The following is a 10,995-nucleotide window of genomic DNA, read 5'->3' as shown; positions in this document are numbered from 1 at the left end:
GACTTAAATGGAAAACCAAGTATCTTCCCTGCTCACACCACTCCCTTCCCAGGCAGAGTGGCATCGTCTTATGTAATCATCTATCTCAGGGTGGCCACACCCTTGGCACTTAGGAAATGAACCTTCTTCTCTGGATCAGGAAAATCAAAGGGAACTAGGCACAGGTGGTTGGACTGACTGAACACACCTTCTGCCTCAAAGATCAGGCATCTCAGATAAAACATCCTAAAGTTACTTTTATTTTTATTTATTTATATTACAGATAGAGTTTCACTCTGTCATTGAAGCTAGAGTGCAGTGCTGTGATCATAGCTCACTGCAGCCTCGAATCCTCAAGCAATCCTCCTGCCTCAGCCTCCCAAAGGGCTGGGATTATGGGTGTGAGCCACTGTGCCCAGCACCTAAAGCTGTTTTTAAATTTCTGCTTGCTGCTTTAGAAGCCCAGTAGTAATCGTAGGAGATTTTTCTTCTGAGTTGGAATCTCACTCTCTTGCCCAGGCTGGAGTGCAGTGGCATGCTCACAGCCACAGCAGCCACTACTTGCTGGGTTCAGGCAATTCTTCCACCTCAGACTTCCAAGTAGCTGGAACTACAGGTGTGAGCCACCACACCTGGCTAATTTTTATTTATTTATTTATTTACTGTAGAGACAAGTCTCGCCAAGTTTTCCAGGCTAGTCTCGAACCCCTGGTCTCAGGCAATCCTCTCACTTCAGCCCCCAAAGTGCTGGGATTACAGCCTTGAGTCACTGTGCTTGGCTATAGAATTTTGCTGAATGAGGAATGCTAAATCCCAATACAGAAAGACTGCTGTGAGGTGCAGCTGCCTGGGTGGTAGGAGATTTGGATTCTGGCTGGCTGTGTGTCTGGGACAAACATCACTCCTTTGGACTTTGAGGTCTTTCACATTAAAATTAAGAGAACTGAGTAGATGACCATTAGAGCTCTGGCCAAGCTACCAGAGGGAACTGGGGCTGCAGCTGCTGCTAGCAGCTTCATCTCTGGAGCCTATCCTGTGAGCCAGTGCTGCCTATTGCCCTCCTTGCAATCACTCTCAAAGTAGACATTATTACCTCCATTTTGCAGATGAGGAATTAAGTTCAAAGGATTGCCAGGGCACACAGCTAGGGAGTTGCAGGGTCAAGATTCTAAACTAGAGTGCATGCTTCTCCCCTACTTCCCTGGGGCTGGGTCCCTGAGCCTTCTGCTTTCCTTTCCCTATAATAGGTGCTCTAGAATGTGTGGGGGTTGTGTGTGGAATATGTGTAGAGGTGGGTAAGATGGGGCCCCATGGCCTCCAGGAGAAGAGTTCAGCTTATGAGGCTCCCAACTTTTCAGGTCTCAGGTGAAGGTCATCATGCCCAGATCCTGTTTAATGCTGGTCTCTGCGCCTAGACCAGTGGTTCTCTGCTTAGGCAGAGTACAAGTCACGTGGGGAGTTTTGGAAAACACTGATGCTGAGCCTCACCCCTAGAAATTCCACTTTAATTGATCTGGGGTAGAATCCTGACACTGGAGGTTCACAAAGGTTCTGCCAGTGGTCTTGTGCACCAGGGTTGAAAACCTTGATCTAGCCTGTCAGCCTACTGAAAGGCTTTGTGATAGTCTTGTTCATTCACCACGCTTGGCCCTAGGGAATGTCTGCTCCTTTGCCCTGCCGTCCCAGCCATGAGGGAGAACAGCCTTTGCTCTCAGCTATCCTGCAGCTCCCTTTCTCTGAAAGAAGGTTCATAGCATTGTAATTCTGCTCTCCTGATTTGCTCTCCACAGAATGAGTCAAAGTTAGGCTGGATGCAATGTCCTATACCTGTAATCCCAGCACTTTGGGAAGCTGACATGGGAGGATTGCTTGAGCCCAGGGGTTTGGGACTAGCCTGGGCAGCATAGCAAGACCTTGTCTCTGCAAAAAAAAAGGAACGAGTCAGGGTCATGATGTTTCTTATGAATTCTTTGGAACAAAAGTTCTTAGAATCTAACCTTGCCTGACTTATGACCCTACCTCCCTTCTGATATGTCTTAGGAGAAAAGAAAATGGGGAGGGCAGGTTTTGTTCGCCATCCAGGCTGCCCTGGGCCCTGGGAGATTAGCAGCTACATGAAATCAAATATGTCCTGCACTCAAAAAAGTCCAAGAGGCCAGACATGGTGGCTCATGCCTGAAATCCCAGCACTTTGGGAGGCTGAGGCGGGAGGATTGCTTGAGGCCAGAAGTTCAAGACTAACCTGGCAATAAAGCAAGACCCCTATCTGTATAAAAAAGAAAAATTAGCCGAGTGTAGTGGTACACGCTTATAGTCCCAGCTATAGGGGAGGCTGAGGCAGGAGGATCGCTTGAGCCCAGGAGTTTGAGTCTGCAGTGAGCTGAGATGATGCCACTGCACTCCAGCCTGGGAAACAGAGTAAAAGCCTGTCTCAAAAAAAAAAAAAAAAAAAAAAAAAGAGGAAGACAAGGACAATTATGGAAGCTGCAGGGATCTCAGAATACATGGATCTCAGAAGAGATCTCAACAAAGATGAGCATTACCTACATAAAGAGAGCTTCCTGTCCCCTGCCTACTGGATTCAGGTACTGAGAAGTAAGTGTCGTGCTCCTGATTTGGAACCCCGGGGGTGGGGGGGAGGGAGCTTGGGACCCCATAGCCCTAGATACTGATTTCAGAGCCTGTAAGAGAGAAGTAAAACTGGGTGCAGAGGGCAAGGTGAGAGAATGACCATGGACACACTGGTGGTTGGAAATAAGCTAAACTGGAACAGGAACTGGAAGTGGAGGGGAGGAATACTCAGGGAAGAACTCTGAGGTGGCCACTAATTATGGCATTCTTTGATCTGTTTTCATCCTTTGTAAAACCTGGGCTTTATAGTCACAGATTCATGGCAGGCTAAACCTGAAAAAATCTGGAAGCCATGCTGTGCGTGGTTTTAAAACTGAGTTTCTTGAAACCCTAGAGGTTCCTCTGCCACACCATGTCCCCCAGCTTCTAACATCATTCCTTTTATCTACTTAAGAGCTGTTCAAGATTTCTCTGGGACAAAAAGGACTCTGTGGTAAAATAATAGTACTAATACAACTTGAAAATCATAGTTCTAGTAAAGCCCTACTTATGGGGGATGGATGAGGAAATTCAACTAAGGTCACCCTCCAATATCCTGTCCCTCATGCCAGGCCCATTTCACAGCACACCTGCTGGCTCCATAGAGCAGAGAGTGAAGCCCTCTGTGAAGGCATGCCTTGTACAAAGTGACAAAATGACCAAAAGCTCTCCTTGGCTGTGAGTAGACATGATAGTAAGCCACTTTCAACAGAATGAACAACCCCAAGACTCAGACCCTGGGAGGCCAGAGGACTCTGTCTTAATTGCCAAAAGTCCTCACGATTCTGTTTTTTTTTTTTTTTTTTTGAGTTGGAGTCTCACTCCATCACCCAGGCTGGAGTGCACTGGCATACTCATGGCTACCCCAGTGTTGACCTGCTGGGCACAGGTGATCCTTCCGTCTCAGCCTTCCAAGTAGCTGGAACAGGCACACATTACCATGCCTGGCTAATTTTTAAATCTATTGTAGAGATGAAGTCTTGTCAGGTTCCCCAGGTTGTTCTAGAACCCATGGGATCAGGCAATCCCCTTACCTTGGCCTCCCAAAGGTTTTTTTTTTGAGTTGGAGTCTCATTCTCTCGCCCAGACTGGAGTGCAGTGGCCACTCCCGGCCACCACAGCCTCGACCTGCTGGGCTCCGGCGATCCTTCCGCCTTAGCCTTCCGAGTAGCCGGAATTACAGGCGTGTGCTACCACGCCCGGCTAATTTTTTGATTTATTGTAGAGATGAGGTCTCGCCTGCCCAGGCGGGTCTCGAATCTACGGGCTCAGGCAATCCACTCACCTCAGCCTCCCAAAGGCACGGGATTACAGGCTGAGCCACCAAGCCCGGCTCCCATAGATTTTTGATATTTGTTCTTACCTTCATGAAATGTAGAGCCCTGGTCTGAGATACAGGGTTCTAGGGTTCCAAGCTGTCCCACCACTTCCTGGAATAGCAGCCTTCCTTTTAAGAAAGGGAGCTGGGCATGGTCACTTGGACTGTGGGCCCTTGAAGGCAGGGCCTGTGCTGTATCCTCCTCAGCACAGGGCACACAGGGTGCAGAGCCAGGCACAGAGGAGTTCGGGAATCCTAACTTAAAACACAGTTTTATTCTTTTTTTTTTTTTAGTTGGAGTCTCATTCCGTCGCTCAGACTGGAGTGCAGTGGCACGCTCATGGCCACCCCAGCGTTGGCCTGCTGGGCTCCAGTAAGCCTTCTGTCTCAGCCTTCCAAGTAGCTGGAACTACAGGTACACGTACCACATCTGGCTAATTTTTTATTTATTGTAGAGATGAAGGCTCACCAAGTTGCCCGTACTGGTCTTGAACCAGCCTCCCAAAATGCTAGCAGTACAGGCTGAAACACAGAGCCTGGCCTATTCATTTATTTTTAAAGCAAGGCTTCCATCAAGTAGCTCTCCTCACCCTGCTCCACCACTTACAAACTGTGAGGCAGTGGCTGGCTTTCCCCATTTTATTAACTGATGCTTGAGTCTCCCCTGGGTTGGCTCCATGGGAGGTTGGCATCTCTACCCTCTGGAATGAGTGAGCACTGGGCACTCCTGTTGCTTCTCCTGGCATTCTTCTTCCTTTGGGAAGTCCAACTGGTAGGAACACTCCCAGGCCATCAGGGCTGCTTTTCCATGTCAGAGAATTTGGAAGAGGTGGAAAATTGTAATGGATGATCACGGATGGATTGCACTGAGGGGAAGATCTGGTCCCTGGCTCAGGGGGCTTAACCTCCCATTTCCATGGAATCCCCAAAACATCAGTGACCAGGACCCTTATATGTACTCAGTTGGAGCAAGGGTACTCCCCCCACCCTAGGGTCTCAAGGGACAGGACCACAGTCAAGGATCACAACCCCAGGTGCTAGCTGTTCTCATCTTTTGACAATGACTGAGACCTGATAAACTGTTCTCATTACAAGTCTCCAATAACACCCCCTTACCCATTACAAACTGAAGCTGCCCCAGTGAGCCTCTGCAGACCCTAAAAGCCTCTCCAGAGTCCAAAAAGCTGCCTCTGAAGTCCTCCCCACAAGTCATGTCCACTAGTCCCTGGTTGTCCTGGTCCAAAGAGGCAGCCAGCTTTGTGACTTCACAAAAGGCTATCTTGTGACAAGACCGGATGAAGCAGGAGCCGGGCAGAGGGGGCGCCCCTCAGGAACATCATGTGACTTTTCATCGATAAACAACCTCAACTCTAAGGGATGAAGAAGAGCTCCCCATGGTAAGAGCCCAAGACACCCTCTACATCTAGAAATGCCTTTCCTTGATGACTTTGGCTCTTAGGCCTAACTGGGTACTCCAGGCAATATCTGGCAACATCTCTCAGAGAGATAGGCCCATGACAGCCAGGTTTGGGGAGGAGCAGGTGGTGGTTACTTCAGTTGGTAGTAATGGGTCTCTGACCTCTGAATTGGGATCAGACCAGTCTTCTACCATTAAACAAGTCATTCTTCTCTAAGCCCTTTTGAAATGAAAGAGCTGATACAGTGGGACTCTTTATCTGACCCGAATCTTCATCAGAGTCTGCCCCAGCAGCCCCCAGCGTATCTTCAAATGGGTCAGGCCACAGATTCCTGAATCCTGCCGAAAGGTCTTGTGGCTACAAACAAACATTGCCAAACATCCAGGGGCTTCTGGGAGCTTAGAGACCAGGTCACTCTCCCCCGTGTTGATTCCACTGTTGTTTCCTCCTAGAAGGATTTCCAACCCCAGGAACCTGAGGCAAAAGAGGCTGGTGTGTTTGCTTCTTACCTTCCCTATAACTGTTGCTGAGCCTCCAGTCCTTACCTGGAGTAAGTCACTGGGAGGGCAGGGTCTCAGGAGTCAGCTGGGATGATAACTGGCAGCCAAGCTAGGGGATCAGTCAGGACTGGGGGTACGTGGAGGACAGATTTTGGCCCTTTTTATGCTACAGCCCCTGTTTTATGTCAGTTGTGAGGATGTTGCAGGGTATATCATCTCTGGTCATCCCTCTGGCCTCTACTTTGATTATGAATGATACCAGAGAGCCCCAGGGAAGGAAGTAAGCATTCTCTGGGCAAGGGTTCCAGGTGCAGGCTTTATCTCCGAAGGAAGGCAGAGTTCATGGGCTGGTTTGGCTTCACATCCAACAGACTCCTTGACTATTACTGCCTTTCACTCTTGATTAGCTGTAATGCTTTTAGAGCAGATCCTCTTATCTCCAATCTCTGACCCACTCGGTTTTTCAGGTCTCTGCTGGGACAGAGAGTGGACAGGTGATCCCCAAGAGTGACTACTCCACTACTTTCTAGTGCTTCTGAAAATGTGCCCTGAGATTTTTCTGGTAAGGAGCTAGTTTCTCATTTAAATGCAGAGACCCTTAGCTCCTCCAGAAAGCAGTACTAGGGGCAAATATAAACCAATCAGAGCTGAGATACTCCTGAAGAACTCCAGCAGCAATAGTCACAGACTAAGAACAATCAAAGTAGGTCTAACTATCACTTATATAACATGGACTGTATATCAGATCCCAAGCTAAGTACTTCAAGTGTATTTGCATGCAACTTTTAAAATTTTTATTTTTTGCAGAGATGAGGTCTCATTACGTTGCCCTGGCTGGTCTTGAACCTCTGGGCTCAAGCAATCCTCCTGCCTTGGGATCTAAGAGTGCTGGGATTGTGGGCATGAGCCACTGATCCTGCACTTTTTTTTTTTTTTGGAAAGCAGGATTTATTGAGAGGACAGAAAAGCTCCCAGAGTGGGAGAGGACCCAAAAGAGGACCTGGCTTGCACTCTTCATTGCTATATAAAGGAAAGGAGGTATTATTATTATTATTATTATTAGTAGTAGTAGTAGTAGTAATCTTACTCTTTTGCCCAGGCTGGAGTGCAGTGGCACGCTTATAGCCACCACAGCCTCTACCTGCTGGGCTTAGGTGATCCTTCTGCCTCAGTCTTCCAAGTAGCTGGCACCACAGGTGTGCACCACCATGCCTGGCTAATTTTTTTGATTTATTGTAGAGACGAGGTAATACTCTTGCCTCTGTCTCCCAAAGTGCTGGGATTATAGGCATGAGCCACCGCACTTGGCATGGAAAGGAAGTATTATTATTCCCATTTCCCATCTGGGGAAATTGAAGCTTAAGAGAAGTGAACTAACTAGGCCAAAACTATTTTCTCATCTCAAACCATTGGTAGTGGGCTACAAAAGAGTAGAGGGAGAAATCTGAGCCAGATATCACTCAGATCATCAACTTTTAGATAAGGGAGTTTGGGTTACTTGGACTCCTCTAATTTCTTTTCTTTTTTTTTTTTTTGAGTTGGAGTCTCACTCTGTTGCCCAGACTGGAGTGCAGTGGCACGCTCCCGGCCACCGCAGCCTCGACCTGCTGGGCTCCGGCAATCCTTCCGCCTCAGCCTTCCAAGTAGCTGGAATTACAGGCGTGCGCTACCACGCCCGGCTAATTTTTTATTTTATTGTAGAGATGAGGTCTTGCCAAGTTGCCCAGGTGGGTCTCGAACCCACGGGCTCAGGCAATCTCTCACCTTAGCATCCCAAAGCGCTGGGATTACAGGCTGAGCCATCGAGCCTGGCAACCCCTCTAATTTTTAATGAAATTCTTCAGGAGGTGGTTGTTCTGATTTGCTTCCTACTGTTTTGCAGATGCTTAAAGTGAGGCCCTGAGGTAGGGTTGCCAGATAAAATACAAGTAAAATGATCAGTTCAATTGGAATTTCAGATAAACGATTATTTTTTCTCTTTTTCTTTTTTTTTTTTAAGTATCCTAAATATTGCATGGGCTCCTTACTCTGGCTAAAGTCCTGGGACAGGAGAATGGGGGTGGAGATGGGGCTTACTTTATTACCCCAACGGGCTTCTGACCCCTCCATGAAGTTGTGCCTGAGGGGGACAGGTAGGAAGTAGGGACTGACATTTGGAGACTGTGGCTGCTGTGCCCCTTGCACAAAGTGGGATCTTAAGCTGTTTTCTTTGTGGAGCCTTGGTTTCTTCCTCTGTAAGGTGAGGGTGGTGGGTATGGATGTAATCAGATAGAAGTGATCATTTTGCACGTCTTGATGAACGGGGTAGTGCTCCTACTCATTTTCTGGGGGGGGGGGGGTGGCAGTAGGGGATCCCAGGCAGGAACAGGGAATCCAGTTAATGATTGGGATTTCCTCTTTGTCTAGGCTGAGGCTAGTCACTAGCCTCTTCTTGGTGGCTCCTGTACCACTCCTGGACACTTGCAGTAGCAGTCTTGTCCAGCCAACAGGAGAGTAGGAGTGGAAGTAGAATAGCTGACCTCACTTCCCAGCCCCAGGGTGTTGCAGAAGGAAGCACAGGAACTGTGGGGTGGCATCAGGGTAAGGATAGCTCATGGGAGCACCTGGGTCAGGTGAGACTCAAAGGAGGTGCTAGAAGTAAAGTGTTCATAGAATGGTGGGAGGGTGAGAGGGGGAGAAGGGAAGAGCAACTTGAAAGCCAGAAGGCTTGGTGTTGTTCATTTTTCTATCCCAGGGAGTAGGCGCGCTTGGAGTTAGGAGCAGATAGAGCATGTCAACCTGTACCCCTTGGTCCTAGGACCAGGGTTGGACTGTCTTTGCTTTTTCTCTGCTGCTGAGCAGCTCCACAAACTACACTTATCCTTTCAGATGGGGCTTCTTTTTCTCAGGCATGTCAGGAAGAAGAGGGAATAGACAGAGCAGTACAAGACAGAGTCCAGAAATGTTCTACAAAAGAGGTCAAGAAATCTCTGTCCAATGATTCAGGACCAGTGTGCCAGAACCAAGCAGGGTGTGTGGGCCTTGATTATCTGAAGCTTTGTGTTTGCATATGCTTAGGTGTGAAAGAGTTGGTTGTGGGGATTAATGCACAAGTGTGCATACTTGTGTATCTAGCATGTGTGGGTAATGCCTGTCCTGTGAAATGTGTCACCACACATGCCTGGAATGTGTGTGCAGCTAGAAAAGTCTGGGTGCTAACCCTTCTCCTTCCCAAGCGTGGGGAGGGGGTGTCTGGGGGTGCCTGCAGATTTGGGGTTGTGTGTGTGTATGGGGGGTGTAGGCAGGGGTAGAGGAGGCTGCAGGAGTTACAGAGCATTCTTGAGGGAGTGGCTTCTGGACAGTTCCTGTATATTTCCTGCGCTGCTTCTCTAGCCTCCTGGGCCCTGGCTTCTCCCAAGCCCCTCTTTGACGCCTTTCATGCCAATCACCAACCTGTCCCCAGGCTGGGTTTCTGAAGAGAAGCAGTGCCATCTGGTGGCAGACTGGGGCAGTGCTAGGAGTGAGTGATCTGAACCTTGAGTTCCCACTGGGAATCCAACCACTGGGCTGGCTAGACTATGGAGACAGGGAAAATATCTAAGGTTCAAATGCTCCAGTCTCATACACTGTGGGTTCATGGCCCAGGGAGGCATGGCAGGAAAATCACCTGAATAAGTGATAGAAGAAGAGAACAGGCAAGTTATGAGCCCAGTCTCTGGACCCATGAATGTGGACTTCCTTCCTTGATCTACCTCTCTGGGTTCAGATTTCTCATCTGTAAAGGTGGCTAAGCATAACTTCCCTGTGGGGTGGTAGTGAGGGTTAAATGACAGAGTGTGGTTAAAACACGTGGTTCTGAGCTGAGTCTGCTGTAAAGTCAAAGTAAATGGTAGTGGCCTTTGCTGATAGAGGCCAAGTTCCAGAAGCACAGAGAAGAGAGCTCTTTATTTAGGCAGAAGAAAGAATTGCATAGACGTGATATGTTTGTGACACTGCTTCCACACTTTCTAGAATCTATGCTGCTCCAAGTTACACATTTAAGAGAAGGAGGAAGTTCTCTTTTTTAGAAAGAGGGAAATGGGATCCAGTGGGGAAAGAACTGAAGAGACTCAGCATTCACGCTTCTCACAAACTGTGGAACCTGAGCATCGCAGCCATCAGCAAGCTTGCTTGTGTTCTTTATGTGACAGTATTGGCTGTGAGGACTCCATAAAGATGCACAGAAGCTTGTTCAGGACTCCCAGAGAGATAATGAGCTGTGTCAGGCCTTGAAGGTTGGGTAGGACCTTTTCAGGTTGAGATAGGCTCAATTGCGGAGTGATGATATTTGTCTTCTATGTCCCCCAAAAGGAATATTTGGTCAGAGTAAGGAATCTTCTGGTTCTGCTGTTAATTGGTTGTGTGATGTTAGGCAAGTCACTCTCTCTCTCTGGGCCTCATTTTCCCCAACAGCCACATGATGGAACTGAATTAAATGACTTGTGAGGTCAATCCTGCCATAATCTATGGGCGTTTGATTTTTCATTTTTCTGCCTCACATATGATACCCGGTAACAGGTATCTATTGATTCCCATAAGATAGGTCTTGAACAAAAAGAAAACCAGTGCCTTCTGTTTAATGAGTGCTGTGACTTATAATAAATTTGTTGGAAATATTTTCCTAGATCCTGGTGTGTTCTAGGTAAGATTGAGCAAATGAGAGAATTAAACAGAGGCTCTCTGCACACACAGGGCAAAATAAAGTACTAAGAAAGCTTCAGGTGTTTATAGGTCTTAGAAGGATCAGATCCCTCACTTTTCGCTTCCGCCTTCCGAAGCAGCCAATGAGTACACAGCATTTTGCATTTATACCCAAACTACAAGACCCAGAATTCAATGCTCGGCGAAGAGCTCATGCGTCAATCAAGACTGGTGGGCCCCGCCCCCAAACGCGAAACTTCATTTCCCAGACGTCCCCGCGGCTTTATCAATTTTCCTTCGCTCGCGCGGGCATTCTCCTCCCGCCCCCTGCTCGCGTTCCTCGCGCCAAGTCGGAGAGCGCGCGCGGGGCACGTAGCACGCGAGTGACGCATAATATGTGGGCCGCTCTGGAGCCGTGGTCGCGCTGTGTGTGTGTGTGAGTGAGGGAGAGTGAGTGCGGGACCCAAGGCGGTGTGTGTGAACTGTGGCCACTGGCGGGGTCGTGGGGGAA

Source organism: Carlito syrichta, unplaced genomic scaffold, assembly GCF_000164805.1.
Source record: "Carlito syrichta isolate Samal-C Ts95f unplaced genomic scaffold, Tarsius_syrichta-2.0.1 Scaffold312719, whole genome shotgun sequence".
In the NCBI taxonomy this organism is placed as follows: Eukaryota; Metazoa; Chordata; class Mammalia; order Primates; family Tarsiidae; genus Carlito; species Carlito syrichta.
This window is presented reverse-complemented; position numbering follows the sequence as displayed.